The sequence below is a fragment of the Chlamydotis macqueenii genome, chromosome 11, assembly GCF_036417535.1.
Source record: "Chlamydotis macqueenii isolate bChlMac1 chromosome 11, bChlMac1.mat, whole genome shotgun sequence".
Taxonomy (NCBI): domain Eukaryota; kingdom Metazoa; phylum Chordata; class Aves; order Otidiformes; family Otididae; genus Chlamydotis; species Chlamydotis macqueenii.
Window position 1 is genome coordinate 23,113,095 of NC_141566.1, and position 4,704 is coordinate 23,117,798.

The following is a 4,704-nucleotide window of genomic DNA, read 5'->3' on the forward strand; positions in this document are numbered from 1 at the left end:
AAGTGAGCTGGGGAGCGGAGAGGAGTAGTGTGGGGTTGCCGATGTCTTGCAAGTGCAATGGTAATTTTGTGTCTCTTGCATTCTTAGGGGCCACAAGGAAGGACAGCTGCAGTGCCCGATTCTGGAATTGACATAGAGTAGGCGAGCGGAATACAGTGGATTGAGGTGGGGCATGTTGCTGGAAATGTCCATGTTGATGGAGGTGATGCAGACTAACAACTCTGTTGTGTGAAGACTGGTGCTGACTTTCTTTTTTGCAGATGATGAAGAAAAACCTGGCGACTGCAAGAGTAATCCAGTGGAGTGACTGTTTTTTCTTGTTCAGCAATGGAATCAGACTCCTGGACCTGTGAAAGCTAAGTTGAGGCATGGGTGCTGGCGAGGGATCAGGGAAAGGAGGGGATAAGGTTGGCAGTTTCAGGAAGGGGTTTTAAACGTAGTGTAGCTTGGAAGGCCTGTCTAAGAGCAGTCTCTTTTCAGTAGGTAAAAGCAGGTGGGTTACCGTTCAGCGTAATGCTGGCGTGTGCCTGGCAGGGCAGTTCCAGCCTGCGTCTGTTGTTGTTTTGTTTGTGTGGTCTGTCTTCTGTGTCCTAGACCTTCCTCAGGTCTCGGTGTCCTCCTTTTGCTCAAGGAGCACGGCAGATGCCTCGGGTGCCAGCTCTGAGGTCTGGAACGCCGGTGCTCATCATCACGGTCCCGATCGGGCCCTTCTTTTGTGGAGTTACAGGCTTCAGGCACGGATCGTTCTATCGTCTTGGAAGTTTAGGGACGGTCCTCTTTTCTGGCATCATTCTCGGCTGCGTGAACAGCTCTACTCTCTAGCCGTCCATTTTCATGGACTGGGAATTCTTCCCTGCATCCTGACATTCTCTAGGTCTTGAAGCCAGGCTTCTTGCACATACATCTTCTCAGTTTGGAGACTAAGGTCCTGTCCCAGGCCACGATGTTCTGTTCTTCCTTCAGCGCTGCCAGAATGCCCTCTCTTATTGCTGTCATGGTCCCGCAGATTGTCTTCTCCGATGACGTTTTCTGTCCGGGCTTCATCTTTCTGGCCAAGAGTTTTTTTCTGATCTGAGAGGCCCATAGTTTGCAGTGTTCTGTGTCGTGTCTGTGTGCATATGTGTGTTTGGCTTGGAGTTGCCCTGCCTGGAGGTGTAGAGTTAGGGTTAGGTGGATTGGTGACAAGAGTCTGTAGTTATTATGGTGATATGCCTTCGTTGAGGCGAAGGTCATACAGTCATCTGGGACAGAGCAGTTGTCATCAGTACGTTAGTGAGGAGAGTCATTTCAGGGGTTTTTTGCGGGTGCCGAGGGGATGACTGGAGTCACATGGGAGAGGCAGCTAGCATACCAGTTCAGAGGATGGGATATCGAAGGTGTGAAGGCTTGTATGTGTAGAGCTTAATGTTTGAATTCTGTATTTCTTTTAACAGCGGGCTGTCCGAATGAGACACCTGGAATTCTTAAGCTCTCACTCTGCTAGCGGTTGACTTGTGTGACATTTATGTTTCTACAGATGCAGAGGCCTGAGCCGTGCACCAAAGGACGATGGAAGAGAGGTGAGCAGTTAAGATCGTGCGTGGGCACGTGGTATTAGAGGGAATACGTGATGTGTGGCTGTAGGGCTACACTGATACATTGCTATTTTTCCTTTTAATTTGAAGGTCTGCATCGACGAGAGACAGGCACCGTAACGGACTCGGGCAAGGCGAGCGGTGATCGGCAAGCTGAAGTGGCAGTTCTTTTTCGGGTGTTGTATTGTTGGTGAATGGTTTAAGCAACCCATGTTGTTTGGGGTTTGCAGGTGGCGCACCAGCCTCCGTGTGTTAACTCAAACTGAGGGATCCTGGATGGGTGACCTGTCGAGATAAAGGAGCAGGAGATGGACACCGGTGCGGGCAGGCTGAGGTTTGGGGCTGTATCTCAGCATGTGTTGTTTTGCTTGGGTTTTTGTAGGTGCCACTTGGAGCGGCAGTGAAGTGCACTGAAGAGTGATCCGAGAAGGTGAGGCGGTTGCAAGCCAGGCTGGCATTTAAGAGCAATGTTTTACATGACAACTCAGTGTAGTGTGGTGGGCGGGTTTTTTGTTGGTTTTTTTTTTTTGTTTGTTTGTTTGTTTTGCAGGTTTTGCACAGGCTGACTTTGTAACTGTGTGAGTGTTCGAGGTGAGCCAGGTAGCAGAGAGGAGGAGCGTGGGGTTGCTGATGTCTTGTAAGCGTAATGGTAATTTTGTGCCTTTTGCTATCTTAGGCGCCACAAGGAAGGACAGCTACAGAGTCCAACTCTGGAACTGTCACAGACCAGGGGAGCGGAATACAGCGGTTTGTCCAAGGTGGGGCAGATTGCTGGAAATGTCTGTTTTGATTAAGGTGATGCTGAATAATGGTGCTGTTGTGAGAGGGTTGGTGTTGGCTTTTTTTTTTTTTTTTTTTTTTTTGCAGACAATGAAAAGCGACCTCGTGACTGCAGGAATAATCCAGTGGGGTGACTGTGGTGTTTTCTTGTCATTCATGGAATCGGACTCCTGTCCTCTGAAAGCTAAGGTGAGGCACGGGTGCTGGCGAGGGGTTGGGGGAGGGAGGGGATGAGGTTAAGAATTGTAGGGAAGACTTCTAAAGATCGTGTGGAGTGGAAGGCCTGTACAGGAACAATCCCCTTTCAGCAGGTAAAAGGGGGTGGGTTACTGTTCAGCATGATGCTGGCGTGCGCTAGGCAGGGCAGTTCCAGCCTGTGTCTCTTGTTGTTTTGTTGGTTCTGTGTCTTAGACGTTCCTTGGGTCTCGGCATCCTCCTTTTGCTCAAGGAGCACGGCAGGCACCAGCTCTGAGGTCCAGAACGCTGGTGCTCATCATCACGGTCCCGATCGGGCCCTTCTTTTATGGAGTTACAAGCTTAATGCTTGGATTGTTCTCTCATATTGGAAGTTTAGGGACAGTCCTCTTTTCTGGCATCGTTCTTGGCTGTGTGAGCAGCTCTGCTCTCTAACCGTCCATGTTCACGGACTGGGAATTCTTCCCTGCAACCTGATGTTCTTTAGGTGTTGAAGCCAGGCTTCTTGCTCATACTTCTCAGTTTGGAGAATAAGGTCTTGTCCCAGGACATGATGTTCTACTCTTTCTCAGGCGTTGGCAGAGAGCCTCTTCTTATCGCTGTCACGGTCCAACAGGTCCATGTTCTCTGATGATGTTTTCCGTCTGGGCTTCATCTTTCTGGCTGAGAGTGTTTTTTGATCTTAGAGGCCTGTAGTTTGTAGTGTTCTGTGTAGTGTCTGTATGCGTGTCTGTTTGGCTTTGAGCTGCCCTGCCGGGGTTGTAGAACCAGAGTTAGGTAGAATAATGGTAAGTGTCTGTGGTTAATACGGTGAATATGCCTAGACTGTTGAGGCAAAGGTTGTCTGGTCATCTGGGGATCGAGCAGCTGTTGTCAGCAGGTGAGCGAGGAGAGTAATTTCTGCAGTATTTTGTGAGCAATGAGGGAATGACCAGAGCCGTGTGGGAGAGACCGCTAGCGTGCCAGTTTTGAGGATGTATTTTAGAAAGTGTGAAGGCTTGCGTGTGTAGGGCTTAATGTTTGAATTCTGTATTTCTTTTAATGGCAGGCTCCAGTTGGTACTCCTAAATCAAAAGGAGATCCCTGGAGTTGTTAAGCTCTCGCTCTGCTAGCGGTTGACTTGCGTGACATTAATGTTTGTACAGATGCAGAGGCCTGAGCTGTGCACCGAAGGGCAACGGGGGAGAGGCGAGTGGAGCGCAGTGAAGAGGTGGGTGAGTGTGTGGCATTGGAGGGAACAAGTGATGGGTGGCTACAGGACTCAATTATAGTATTTCTATTATTGTAAAATTTGAAAGTGAGAAGCGACAAGTGCCATGAGAGTTGGGCAGTGGGGCGGACTCAGGCAAGGTGAATGGTGCTTGGTGGGCTGAAGTTGCAGTTACTTTTCAGGTCTTGCATGGCTGGTGAAGTTTTAATCAACTCATATTGTTTGGTGTTTGCAGGTGCTCCACCAGCCTCAATACGACAACTGGAACTGACGTACCTAGGTGGGCGAGCTGTCAAGGTAAAGGAGACGAAGAACGGGCATAGGTGCGCGGAGGCTGAGGTTTCAGGCAGTATCTCACCACGTACCCTTTTGCTTGGGTTTTGGTAGGTGCCACTCAGGGACGGTGACGTGCGCTGATGAGCAGTTGGAGAAGGTGAGGCAATTGTGGGCCAGGCTGGCATTTAAGAGCCAAGCATTACAGGGCAACTTGGCGTAGCGAGTTTTTTTTGTTTTGCAGGTTCTGTGTGGGCTGCCTGTGGAACTCTGTGAGCCACTGAAGTTCGCTGGTCAGCGGAGAGAAGAGTGGGACTGGTGATTTCTTGCAAGTACAACGGTAATTTTCTGTCTTTTGCATTCTTAGGTGCCCCAAGCAAGGACAGCCACACTGTCCGACTCTGGAATTGGTGTGGAACAGGGACTGGAACGCTAGGATGTCTCTGAGGTGGGGCATGTTTTGGGCAGTATCTGTGGTGTGATGCTAAGTGATGGCACTGTTGTGTGAGGTTTTTGGTTTTTTTTTTTTTTTTTTTTTGTTTTGTTTTTTTTTCTGTTTTGCAGATGAGGAAGAGGGACCTGGCAACTGCAGGAGCGTGGGGTGCCTGTGTTTTTTCTTGTCAAGGATGGATTGAGACTCGCGGCCCACTGAAAGCTAAGTTGAGGTACAGG

The 4,704-nt window shown here is 49.5% G+C and overlaps 1 long non-coding RNA gene across 1 annotated transcript; it reads left to right on the top strand.

Moving 5' to 3' along the window:
- The first annotated feature begins 1,516 nt into the window (after positions 1-1,516).
- LOC147599444 (uncharacterized) lies at positions 1,517-4,414 on the top strand. Its single transcript, XR_015259727.1, has 11 exons — positions 1,517-1,559; positions 1,665-1,854; positions 1,957-2,004; positions 2,125-2,165; positions 2,251-2,332; positions 2,442-2,543; positions 3,695-3,759; positions 3,995-4,056; positions 4,147-4,192; positions 4,277-4,304; positions 4,400-4,414. It is a non-coding gene; the product is annotated as an uncharacterized LOC147599444 (long non-coding RNA).
- Positions 4,415-4,704: the final 290 nt, after the last annotated feature.